Source organism: Ranitomeya imitator, chromosome 3, assembly GCF_032444005.1.
Source record: "Ranitomeya imitator isolate aRanImi1 chromosome 3, aRanImi1.pri, whole genome shotgun sequence".
Classification (NCBI taxonomy): Eukaryota; Metazoa; Chordata; class Amphibia; order Anura; family Dendrobatidae; genus Ranitomeya; species Ranitomeya imitator.
The window spans coordinates 292,309,858-292,323,753 of record NC_091284.1 but is presented as its reverse complement, the minus strand read 5'-3'; positions in this window follow the sequence as shown (position 1 = coordinate 292,323,753).

The following is a 13,896-nucleotide window of genomic DNA, read 5'->3' as shown; positions in this document are numbered from 1 at the left end:
GAAGAAGAGATACTAGGCGAATTGACGTTTCGGCCAACCCGTGGCCTTGTTCATAAAACCGCTGTAACAAGCAAAGAAACAAAACAATATTACAAACAGGTAAATATATACATATACGAGGGGCGATCCAAAAGTAATGATAACTAATCACAATGAATATAGTCAAAAAATTTTTTTATTTTTTTACATAGTCTCCTAACAAGTCTATACATTTAGTCCATCTCTTTTCTAAACTTAGAATTCCCTTAGAAAAAAATTCTTGATCTTGACCCTCAAAAAAATCCCCAACAGCGGTTATCACGTCGCTATTGTCATCAAATTTCTTTCCCAGGAGGTGTTCCTTGAGCCGAGGAAAGAGAAAGAAGTCACTGGGAGCTAGATCTGGCCAATAGGGGGGGCGTTCCACCAGTTCAAAGCCCGCTTCTTGAATGGTAGCCATGGCAACTGCAGTTTTGTGAGCCGGCGCATTATCTTGGTGAAACAGCACTCCAGCCCGCAGTTTGCCGCTCCTTTTCTCCTTGATAGCCTCCTGCAATCTTCTTATTTGTTCTGCGTAGTAGGAGCCCGTAATAGTGGCTCCCTTCTCCAAATAGTCCACCATAATAATTCCTTCAGCGTCCCAAAAAACGGACGCCATAACCTTCCCTGCTGAGCTTGACACTTTGAATTTCTTCGGCGTCGGTTCGTCGGGTCGTTTCCACGTCATTGATTGGGTTCGAACCCCACCAAGGACAACATCTGCAAAGAGTTTGTATGTTCTCTCCGTGTTTGCGTGGGTTTCCTCCGGGCACTCCGGTTTCCTCCCTCATTCCAAAGACATACTGATAGGGAATTTAGATTGTGAGCCCCATCTGGGACAGCGATGATAATGTGTGCCAAAAGTGTAAAGCGCTGCGGAATATGTTAGCGCTATATAAAAATAAAGATTATTATTATTATTATTATTGTTGTTTAGTTTCGGGATCAAAGTGGTGGATCCAGGTCTTGTCCATGGTCAAAAAACGTGACAAAAAATTTTCCTTGTCTGCTTGGAACTTTTCGAGATTTGCTATTGAAATGTCAACTCGTTTCTTCTTTTGCTCGTCGGTTAACATTTTTGGCACCCAACGCGCGGAGACCTTTCTCATATGCAATTCTTTTGCAAGGATTCTTTGAATACAGCCATATGAGATCCCTGTGACCTCAGCTACATGCCTGATAGTCACTCTTCGATCTGCCAATACAACTTCTTCAACTTTTTTCATGTTTTCTTCATTGAGGGACGTGGATGGGCGTCCTTCACGATGTTCATCTTCCGTCGATGTTCTTCCCAGCTTAAATTCCTTGGCCCAGCAGGCAACTGTGGAATATGGAGGAGAAGAGTCCCCCAATGTTTCCACCAAGTCGCTGTGTATGTCTTTGGTAGTCATTTTTTTCAAGCAGAGGTATTTGATGACAGCTCTGAGCTCGTTTTTTTCCATTTTGATGTTCACTCCTCGGCAGTTCATATTCAAATGAATGTAGCTCCCGGGAATCGTGGTCTATTTAAGTGATTTTTTTTTTCCTGGACTAGTGGGTACTTAAGAGAGAAGAAAACATTTTATTTTAATTTCTGTGTGCAATAGAAATAACCGATTATCATTACTTTTGGATCGCCCCTCGTATACAATTATACATAGGGGCAAAAATCCATATCAAGATCAATAAGCTGCCATTAATTGGACATATTATGTAAAGACCAAGACTGAAAATCGTGTTATACAACGGTGGGAAGTACAAAAGAGAAAATATATTGGAGTTTCAAAAAACGGTACTGGAGGAAGAACATACCCTGTTAGAACTCTGTTGCATATAAAGAAGGACCCTTTACTTTATGTTGAGTCATACAAAGTGGTATGGAAATATACCTGAAAAGAACAACATAGCGTAAGATAGCAGCTAAAGTCCTATGTCCACCAGGTAGCGGGCCTATACAGACCTTATAGGGTTTATCTAGTAGTACAGAACGGACGTCCCCTTGATAGTATCTACAATCTACATAGTATAGTGTTGACTAAAAATCCCTGTATAGTGCCCAGTTACACATATCCCAAGTGAAAATAAAGATACTGACCTAGCCGGAAAGCTAGACAACGTATGCCCATGCACAAAAGCCGTATCTGCGGCCGGAACAAAACTTGTGGCTGAAATATATGCGCATATATGAGGATGAGGCACAACTGTATATATTGACTCGACTGTAAACTATAAAGTCATTGTAATACCTGTCTTGTGGGTACAGTGAGCAATAAATTTCAGGTGGTGTTCGTCTTGTATACTCTGATGTGTCCCCAAGGGCACATAGAGGTATAGTGCTGTGGGCAGAGCAGAAGGGATCAAACCTTATATAGGGGATAGTCAGTTGGAAAATTACGTTCGTGACATTGCTAGATACCTGTGTTAAGTACGCATGCAGGGGACCAAATATGTTCTGGCAAATATTCGTAGAGGTGACCTGGGTTATAGGGTATGCTGCCAGTGGATAGAGGAATTCCGTCCCTGTTAGAGGAGATGATAGTACAGGCTAGAGTAACCTCTCATAGTAGTGTGACACTTATCTGCTGGTAGCGCTGGAGTCTCACGTTTCCGTTGTCAGTGCAGGCAAGGGGCAAGCGTTGGTGGCGTAGTGGAGGAGGCCGACACAATCCTGTGTCTTGGCAGTGGAACAGCTCAATGTGATGCATGGTGCCAGGCGTCATGTGACCGGAAGCTCAAGGGGACCCTGGTGCCTGCGCATGAGTTACTCATACTGCTGCGTAGGTATGCAGATCGGCGCTTGCGCACACAGCCCCATACCTGGCGCTTGTGTACAGCGCCTGCGTCTGCATGCTTTGTGTGTGTGAGACCAAGAAGCGGCACCTGCGCAGATCTTGTAGTGGGCGTTATTGGGAGGACACTGATATCACCCGTGCCCCTGATGATGATTTCACCATAATAGCTAGCAATTGTCAGCCACTGCCGCAAGTGGGATATAAAGAGGTCACTATTAAGGTGGGGCGGGTAGAATTGGAGGCCCAAGGAATTGTCATTGTTGATATTGACCGGCGTGAACGTAACCCCATGATGACCATCGGTACTAATGTCATAGAAAATTGTCTTGCAGAAGTTATTGTTTTGTTGCAGCAAGCAGCAGAGACAGCTGGTTACAGTGAACAACGTGCTTTACAGAAAGAAATCAGAGCCCTAATGCGGAGACAGCAAGTGGAGCTGACTGGTGGTGAAATTGGCCGGGTCACCGTGAGTGATTCGAACCCCATTGCAATACCCCCCAGGAGTGAAATGTTAATATGGTGTCGGGCAGCCATAGGTTTCGGGGGTAAAGACTATCAGGCCCTGGTAGAACTTGTGTATTCGGAGAATAGGCCTACCCTCCTGACAGCCAGAGGGGTGGTTGACGTCCGCAAGGGGAGGGTGCCGGTACGTGTTCTTAACTGCGGGGAGGAGGAAGTCCACCTAACTAAATATGTCACACTTGCCAAGCTGTTTACTGTTAATAATAGTGTGATACAGGCACCCGGGCCCTTGGCTCCGTCCAAGTCGGCGGAGGACAACGGCTCTGCAGAGCAATCAAAAGATTGGTGCCAAGAATTACATGTGGGCACTGATGCTACTCCATCTCACCAGATACAGGGGGCCTACAGGGTGGTTCACGAGTATGAGCGGATATTCAGCAAACACCCCCTTGATTTCGGGCGGGTAAAGGGATTCAACATCACATCCTCACAGGAGATCACCCGCCCGTAAAAGAAAGATACCGTCCTGTACCCCCAGCTCATTATCAGTGTGCCAAGGACATGTTGCGAGAGATGAAGGAGGCTGGGGTAGTGAGAGACAGCTGTAGCCCCTGGGCACCTCCATTAGTCCTCGTTAGAAAGAAAGATGGCACCATGAGGATGTGTGTGGATTATAGGCAATTAAACCGCATTACACATAAGGACGCATACCCCCTGCCTAGGATAGAGGAGTCCTTGGCTGCGTTAAAGTCTGCTAATTACTTCTCTACTTTAGATCTCACCAGTGGGTATTGGCAGGTTCCCGTGGCAGAGGCGGACAAAGAAAAGACAGCCTTCACGACGCCGATGGGTCTCTGCGAGTTCAACTACATGCCCTTCAGATTGTGTAACGCCCCGGGGACGTTCCAGAGGATGATGGAGTGCTGTTTGGGACACAAGAGCTTTGAGACCGTGCTGCTGTATCTGGACGATGTCATTGTCTTCTCTAAGACCTATGAAGACCATCTGAAGCACCTGGCCGAGGTCTTTGAAGCGCTGTTGAACTTTGGCTTAAAGGTGAAACCGTCCAAATGCCATCTGCTCAAACCCAAAGTACAGTACCTGGGCCATGTGGTGAGTGCCGAAGGAGTGGCCCCAGACTCCGACAAGGTCACGGTGATCAAGGACTGGCCGCAGCCCAGTAACATTCATGAGGTCCGGCAGTTCCTCAGGTTGGTGGGTTACTACCGGAGGTTTATCAAGGACTTCACCAAGAAGGCCGCGCCGTTGCAAGACCTGTTGGTGGGCCAGCCCAAGAAACCCAAGGGTAAGAATACCCCGTTGGATTGGAACGACGGACTGGAAGGATCGTTCACTTGCTTAAAATCGGCATTAACGGGAGAGGAAGTACTAGCCTACCCGGAATACGACCAACCATTTGTATTGTACACGGACGCCAGCAACGTGGGACTGAGAGCGGTGCTGTCCCAGGTCCAGAAGGGCAAGGAATGAGTAATCGCTTTTGCCAGCAGGAAGCTTCACCCCACTGAAAGGAACCCAGACAACTACAGTTCCTTTAAGCTGGAGTTCCTCGCAGTCGTTTGGGCCGTGACAGAGAGGTTCAAGCACTAACTGGCCTCAGCGAAATTCACCATCTTCACGGATAATAATCCACTTACGCACTTGGACACAGCGAAACTCGGCGCCTTGGAGCAGTGGTGGATGGCCCGGTTGTCTAATTACGATTTTACCATCAAGTACCGGGCAGGGCACAAGAATGCGAATGCCGTTGCATTGTCCCGAATGCCTCACCTACCCGAAACGGAGGAAGACCCAGAAGCATTTGAAGAAGTGGAGCTGCCCACTTTCCATCGTCCCAAGGCAACTCAGTGTTCCCATCAGGTGGAGAACAGGCGCAGAAACAAACAGGGTGCCCCGTTGAATCCCCTGCCCCACCACGGGTGGACAGAGAACCAGGATGGTGACCCTGCAGTCCGTCGGGTGAAGGAGCTCCTGACGCAGGCAGGTTTGCATCCTGGCCTGGATGATCCACCGGAGACATTACAGTTGTGGAAGGAGAGGGGCAAACTGTTTCTTCACGATGGCAAGCTGTGCCGAAGGAACATCGACCCTCGCACTCACGAATTAGTGTGGCAGATTGTGGTCCCCAGACAAGATGTGCCCATGGTCCTGGGAGCATACCATGATGGGGCAGGACACTTCGGATGGAGAAAGCTGGAGAGGGTACTCCGTGGGAGGTTCTACTGGGTCGGCATGAGGAAGGCCATCGAGAAGTGGTGTCGAGAGTGTGGCCCCTGTAGCCTACGCCGGAAGGATCGTGACAGCCAATGCGCTCCCCTGCAGCCCATCATCACCAAACGGCCGCTCGAGTTGGTCGCGCTGGGTCACGTAAAGCTAACACCTAGCCGGTCAGGGTATATCTACGCTCTCACCATTTTGGACCACTATTCCAGATTCCTGGTAGTCATACCAGTCAAAGATCTGACGGCTAGGACGGCTGCCAAAACCTTCCAGCAGTACTTCTGTCGACCCCATGGGTACCCAGAGAAGGTGTTGACCGATCAGGGGCCGGCATTTGAAGCGGAGGTGTTCCAGGAGTTCTGCAATTTGTACGGGTGTAAGAAGATCAGAACCACGCCGTACCATCCACAGACCAACGGAATGTGTGAAAAGATGAATCAAGTGGTGATCGACTTACTGAAAACCTTACCTGTAGAGGAGCGGAACTTGTGGCCTACGAAGTTACCAGACTTGGTGGACATGTACAACCACATTCCGGTGAATTCCACCAACTGCACCCCAGCATACCTGATGCGAGGAAGGTCTAGCAAGTTACCCGTCGATCTGGACATGGGGGTTCTGACCCCCAAAGATATATCAGCAAATGCGGATTGGGATACCGAGAGGCAGCAGAGGTACCGCAAAGTACAGGAATGTGTGGAAAAGAGTCTCAATCAGGCCAGACAGAAGCAAGAGAGGGACTACAACCTGCATGCTCCCGCGACTCCATTGGCACCTGGTGAGCAAGTACTCAAAAGAAAGAGGAGACTACACAAGCTTGATGATCAATGGGAAGCGGAACCGTATACCATTCTCCCCTCCGACTTCGACAATACAAAGGTCTGTCTCATCAGTAAGTACGGAGGAGCGGCCTCAGCGGCCATATCCAGAGACCACCTGAAAATATGCCCGGATAAGCTGAAAGATGGGGAAATAGATCCCAGGATTTCTCCGCCCATGGAAGAGGAGAAGATGATACACACTGTTCTTGGCGATTTTCCCCAGTCCTGGACTCAAATAAATCAGGCCATTGTGGTACCTGTCCTAACGTTCCGTCAACCGAGACCGCCAGAACTAAATGTGGTGCCAGGGCAGCTGGACCCGCCAGCGCAGCCGACCCCACCAGAAGATGCGATGCCAACGGTCGAACCAGCGGATCCTCCCTCTGTCATCGGTGAATCTGCCATGCCCACCACTAATAGTGGTAGCACTGAGGACGCAAGTATGCCAGTGCTGCCCAGAATCACTAGAAGTGTAGCTAGAAGACAGTGCACTACACTAGCGATAGCAAGCGTAGCGGGTCCTGTCAGGCCAGTAGCAACCCCTGCGCTGCGGAGGTCCACGCGTAGCACCAAGAATCAGACTCCACTTCGTTATAGACCTTGGCGATATTAACGATAGTTGTTATTTGGTTGAAAATGCTTGTGTAAATATCTGTGTTATAGGTTAAAAATGGACAATGGCGTGATGGACAGTGAATCACTCCAAAACTTTCACAGGGGCCCCTTTGTTTACCCGGGGTCCCTGCTATTCTATGGTTGCACCTACAGAACTGGGAGTCATGGACTGTGCATGACCAATCTTTTGCAACGTTCAAGCGTCCTTACCTTCCATAACGGAAAGCACTGTTATATTTATTTGTTCATAGTATATATATAAGAATTTTTTTTTTTGTGTGTTTTCTATTAACATGTATTGTTGTTCTTCTTTTCCCAGTCTGGGAGTACTGGATTTAACGGGGGGGAGTGCAGCGCCCCAGAGATCTGGTCATTGCAGTAACATCGCTCTGTCACTAAGGGGAGTGATGGTATGTCTGATGGCACTAAAGGAGTTCTACTGACCAGGTATCACCAAGCACACACTACACTTCACACTCCGGCCACTAGGTGGAGCAAAAGGCTTATTTATTGGGCCACTTCTCACATTGGTAAAACTAGGGGTCGGACAGGAAGTTAGGCAGAACGAAACCTGGGAGAGCTCCAGGGAGGACCTGTCAGAACTGGGAAATCTGGCAGGTACCTAGTGAAAGGACAGATAGTTACGGAACCGCGCCTGCACTACCTTGCGGCGGTATCCTAAGAAAGAGACACGAAGCGAAGGATATTGTGGAACAGTGAGAAACGAGATCAGCACAAAAGAGATCCAGTAGAAGTCGTGCCCCGAGAACGGCAACATCTTACTGAGACGCATAGCCGGTGGCCGGAGCACCGAAGAAGTAACAGTCTCCACACATTACTTCAAACAGCGGCAGGACAGTTAATTACAGGTTGGCTGTCTACCATACAACACCTAAGAAGGACATAGGAGGCAATCGTGGGAGAGGGGCGACACTAGGGTTCCAGAATAACTCCAGGCCTACCTGTCATAAAGGTGCGTCCTAGCCATAACATACCTGGGGGACGGAGAAGAGAAAGATCTAGAACGAACGAGAACAGCAGTTGTGAGGACTATCCTGAATGCTCAGCAGGGAAGCCCTACAACACACAGGCGCTAGTGGGTAAACACTGATTTCCACCTGCAAAGGGAACTCTGGATGTGCCTTCGGACCGGCCGGTCTCAGACAGCCCTGTTGAAAGTGCCCTGGAATGAGGATCCTAAAACCTTCAGTAAAAGGTAAAGAAACTGAACCCTGTGTCCTCGTTATTCCTCGCACTACGCACCATCACCCTTTATTGGACGCCCCTTAGCAGGGTCGCTGTTATGGACCTGGTGGTTAGGAGCACCCGGCACGACCTGATAGTTAAACTCACACAAGACAAGCTCTGGGATGTGGGAGCTTTGCTGACCGCAGGCTCTAATGACACTCCCTAGACGTCTCTTCACAGCCTAAGAGCTTGCTAGCCCTAGAGATAGAAAATAAAGCCTACCTTGCTTCAGAGAAATTCCCCAAAGGAAAAGGCAGCCCCCCACATATATTGACTGTGAGTAAAGATGAAAGTCACAAACGCAGAAATGAAACAGGTTTCAGCAAAGGGAGGCCAGACTTACTAAACAGACAGAGGATAGGAAAGGTATCTTTGCGGTCAGCACAAAAAACTACAAAAGACCACGCAGAGTGTGCAAAAAGACCTCCGCACCGACTAACGGTGCGGAGATGCCACTCTGCATCCCAGAGCTTCCAGCTAGCAAGACAAAATCATGATAACCAGCTGGACAAGGAAACAATGAACAAATAATAACTAGCAGGAACTTAGCTTCTGTTGGAGAAGACAGGTCACGAGAAAGATCCAAGAGCGAACTGAACCAATGCAGGAACATTGACAGCTGGCATGGAGTAACGATCTGAGTGGAGTTAAATAGAGCAGCCAACCAAAGGATAAACCACGTCACCTGTGTAAGGAACCTCAGAAGCAGCAGCTCCACTCACAGCCACCAGAGGGAGTCCATGGACAGAACTCGCCGAAGTACCATTCACGACCTCAGGAGGGAGTTCGACAACAGAATTCACAACAGTCCCCCCCCTTGAGGAGGGGTCACCGAACCCTCACCAGAGCCCCCAGGCCGATCAGGATGAGCCAAATGAAAGGCACGAACTAGATCGGCAGCATGAACATCAGAGGCAAAAACCCAGGAATTATCTTCCTGACCATAACCCTTCCACTTGACCAGGTACTGGAGTTTCCGTCTCAAAATACGAGAATCCAAAATCTTTTCCACCACATACTCCAACTCCCCCTCGACCAACACCGGGGCAGGAGGATCAACGGAAGGAACCATAGGCGCCACGTATCTCCGCAACAACGACCTATGGAACACATTATGGATGGCAAAAGAAGCTGGAAGGTCCAAACGAAATGACACAGGATTAAGAACTTCAGAAATCTTATATGGCCCAATGAAACGAGGCTTAAATTTAGGAGAGGAAACCTTCATAGGAACGTGACAAGATGACAACCAAACCAAATCCCCAACACGAAGTCGGGGACCAACACAGCGCCGGCGGTTAGCGAAACGTTGAGCCTTCTCCTGGGACAATGCCAAATTGTCCACCACATGAATTCAAATCTGCTGCAACCTGTCCACTACCGTATCCACACCAGGACAGTCCGAAGGCTCAACCTGCCCTGAAGAGAAACGAGGATGGAAACCAGAATTACAGAAAAAAGGAGAAACTAAAGTAGCCGAGCTGGCCCGATTATTAAGGGCGAACTCAGCCAAAGGCAAGAAGGACACCCAATCATCCTGATCAGCAGAAACAAAGCATCTCAGATATGTTTCCAAAGTCTGATTAGTTCGTTCGGTTTGGCCATTAGTCTGAGGATGGAAAGCCGAAGAAAAAGACAAATCAATGCCCATCTTAGCACAAAAAGACCGCCAAAACCTCGAAAAAACTGGGAACCTCTGTCCGAGACGATGTTCTCCGGAATGCCATGCAAACGAACCACATGCTGGAAAAACAATGGCACCAAATCAGAGGAGGAAGGCAATTTAGACAAGGGTACCAAATGGACCATCTTAGAGAAGCGATCACAAACCACCCAAATGACCGACATCCTTTGAGAAACAGGGAGATCAGAAATAAAATCCATGGAAATATGCGTCCAGGGTCTCTTCGGGACCGGCAAGGGCAAAAGCAACCCACTGGCACGAGAACAGCAGGGCTTAGCCCGAGCACAAGTCCCACAGGACTGCACAAAAGAACGCACATCCCGTGACAAAGAAGGCCACCAAAAGGATCAAGCCACCAAATCTCTGGTACCAAAGATTCCAGGATGACCAGCCAACACCGAACAATGAACCTCAAAGATAACTCTGCTAGTCCATCTATCAGGGACAAACAGTTTCTCCTGTTGTGAATTCTGTGGTCGAGCTCCCTCCTGTGGTCATGAGTGGTACTTCGGCTGGTTCTGTCTATGAGCTTCCGCTGGTGGATGTGAGTGGGGCTGCGGCTTCTGAGTTTCCTTCCTCAGGTGACGAGGTTAAGTCGTTAGGTGCTGCTCTATTTAACTCCACCTAGTTCTTTGTTCCTGGCCTCCAGTCAATGTTCCAGTATTGGTCTTGCTCTCTCCTGGATCGTCTTGTGGCCTGTCTGCCCTGCATATGCTAAGTTCGGCTTGTGTTACTTTTGTTTGCTATTTTTTCTGTCCAGCTTGCTATATTGGTTTTTCTTGCTTGCTGGAAGCTCTGGGACGCAGAGGGAGCACCTCCGTGCCGTTAGTCGGTACGGAGGGTCTTTTTGCCCCCTCTGAGTGGTTGTTTGTAGGTTTTTGTGCTGACCGGAAAGCTATCTTTACTATCCTCTGTCTATTCAGTAAGTCGGGCCTCACTTTGCTAAAACCTATTTCATCTCTGTGTTTGTATTTTCATCTTTACTCACAGTCATTATATGTGGGGGGCTGCCTTTTCCTTTGGGGAATTTCTCTGATGCAAGGTAGGCTTATTTTTCTATCTTCAGGGCTAGCTAGTTTCTCAGGCTGTGCCCGAGGCGCCTAGGTCTGGTCAGGAGCGCTCCACGGCTACCTCTAGTGTGGTGTGATAGGTTTAGGGATTGCGGTCAGCAGAGTTCCCACGTCTCAGAGCTCGTCCTATGTTATTAGTAACTATCAGGTCACTTTGTGTGCTCTTAACCACCAGGTCCATTGTGTTTTTGAATCACCAGTTCATAACAGTACTGGAGGCCCAAAGTACTAATGCTTCTCAATAGAGGGAAAAGAGAAGTTCTGAGACCATTTTTTTTTCTCTGCACTGTGTTTTGTCTTCCTTTTCCCCTAGACATTTGGGTGGTTCAGGACACAGGTGTAGTGATGGACATTAAAGGTCTGTTTTCTTGTGTGGATCATCTCACTGCAAGAGTACAAAATATTCAAGACATTGTGGTTCAGAAATCTATGTTAGAACCTAGGATTCCTATTCCTGACTTATTTTCTGGAGATAGAGCTAAGTTTCTGAATTTCAAAAATAATTGTAAACTGTTTCTGGCTTTGAAACCGCGCTCCTCTGGTGACCCAGTTCAACAAGTTAAGATCATTATTTCTTTATTACGTGGCGACCCTCAAGACTGGGCATTTTCCCTTGCGCCAGGAGATCCTGCATTATGCGATATTGATGCGTTTTTTCTGGCGCTCGGATTGCTGTATGATGAACCTAATTCAGTGGATCAGGCAGAGAAAAATTTGCTGGCTCTGTGTCAGGGTCAGGATGAGGTAGAGATATATTGTCAGAAGTTTAGGAAGTGGTCTGTGCTCACTCAATGGAATGAATGTGCTCTGGCAGCAATTTTCAGAAAGGGTCTCTCTGAAGCCCTTAAGGATGTCATGGTGGGATTTTCTATGCCTGCTGGTCTGAATGAGTCTATGTCTTTGGCCATTCAGATCGATCGACGCTTACGTGAGCGTAAAAATGTGCACCATTTGGTGGTATTATCTGAGCATAAACCTGAGCCTATGCAATGTGATAGGACTTTGACCAGAGCTGAACGGCAAGAACACAGACGTCGGAATGGGCTGTGTTTTTATTGTGGTGATTCCACTCATGCTATCTCCGATTGCGCACTAAGCGGTTCGCTAGGTCTGCCACCATTGGTACGGTACAGTCGAAATTTCTTTTGTCCGTTACTTTGATCTGCTCTTTGTCATCCTATTCTGTCATGGCATTTGTGGATTCAGGCGCTGCCCTGAATTTGATGGACTTGGACTTTGCTAGGCGCTGTGGGTTTTTCTTGGAGCCCTTGCAGTATCCTATTCCATTGAGAGGAATTGATGCTATGCCTTTTGTCATGATCCCAATGGCAGGGGATCACAAAAGGACAAGCACAAAAACAAAACAAGCTCTAGGGTGATGGAACCTGAGCTGACCGCGATCCTGAACCTAACACACAACTAGCAGTAGCCGGGGAACGTGCCTACGATGATTCCTAGACGTCTCGCGCCAGCCGAAGGATTAACTTCCCCTATCAGAAGAAACACAGACCTCACTTGCCTCCAGAGAAACACCCCACAGAAATAGCAGCCCCCCACATGTAATAACGGTGAAATGAGAGGAAAGCACATACGTAGTTATGAAAATAGAATCAGCAAAAATGAGGCCCGCTAAAACTAGATAGCAGAGGATACAAAAGTGAACTGCGCGGTCAGCGAAAAACCCTTCAAAAAACCATCCTGAAATTACTTGAACTCATGTGCCAACTCATGGAACATGAGGAGTAATTTCAGCCCACTAGAGCAACCAGCAGCAAGGAATCACATATCTGCAAGCTGGACTAAGACAAAAATTAAGCAAAACGTGGAACAGGAAAATCAAAACTTAGCTTGTCCTGAAGATAACAGACGCAGGGAGCAGAGGTAAAAAGACACGCTGATTACATTGATAGCCGGCGATGAAAAGACAAAAAAGCCAGGTTAAATAGGAAACTCCCACAACCTGATGGAACAGGTGGACACCAGAGACCGCAGAGAACACAAGTCACCCAGTACCATCAGTAACCACCAGAGGGAGCCCAAAAACAGAACTCACAACAGTACCCCCCCCTTGAGGAGGGGTCACCGAACCCTCACGAGAACCACCAGGGCGACCAGGATGAGCCCTATGAAAAGCACGGACCAAATCGGCAGCATGAACATCAGAGGCAATCACCCAAGAATTATCCTGACCATAACCCTTCCACTTGACCAAATACTGGAGTTTCCGTCTGGAAACACAAGAATCCAAGATCTTCTCCACAACATACTCCAATTCACCCTCCACCAGCACCGGAGCAGGAGGCTCAACGAAGGAACAACAGGTACCTCATACTTCCGCAACAACGACCGATGGAACACATTATGAATAGCAAACGATGCCGGGAGATCCAAACGAAACGACACAGGGTTAAGAATTTCCAAGATCCTATAGGGACCGATGAACCGAGGCTTGAACTTAGGAGAAGAGACCTTCATAGGAACAAAACGAGAAGACAACCACACCAAGTCCCCAACAAGAAGTCGAGGACCCACGCGGCGACGGCGATTAGCAAACTGCTGAGCCCTCTCCTGGGACAACTTCAAATTGTCCACCACATGACTCCAAATCCGATGCAACCTATCCACCACCATGTCCACTCCAGGACAATCAGAAGGCTCCACCTGACCAGAGGAAAAACGAGGATGAAAACCCGAATTACAAAAGAAAGGAGAAACCAAGGTAGCAGAACTAGCCCGATTATTAAGGGCAAACTCGGCAAGCGGCAAAAAGGAAACCCAGTCATCTTGATCAGCAGAAACAAAACACCTTAAATAAGTTTCTAAAGTCTGATTAGTTCGTTCCGTCTGGCCATTCGTCTGGGGATGGAATGCAGACGAAAAGGACAAATCAATGCCCATCTTAGCACAGAACGTCCGCCAAAATCTAGACACAAACTGGGATCCCCTGTAAGAAACGATGTTCTCCG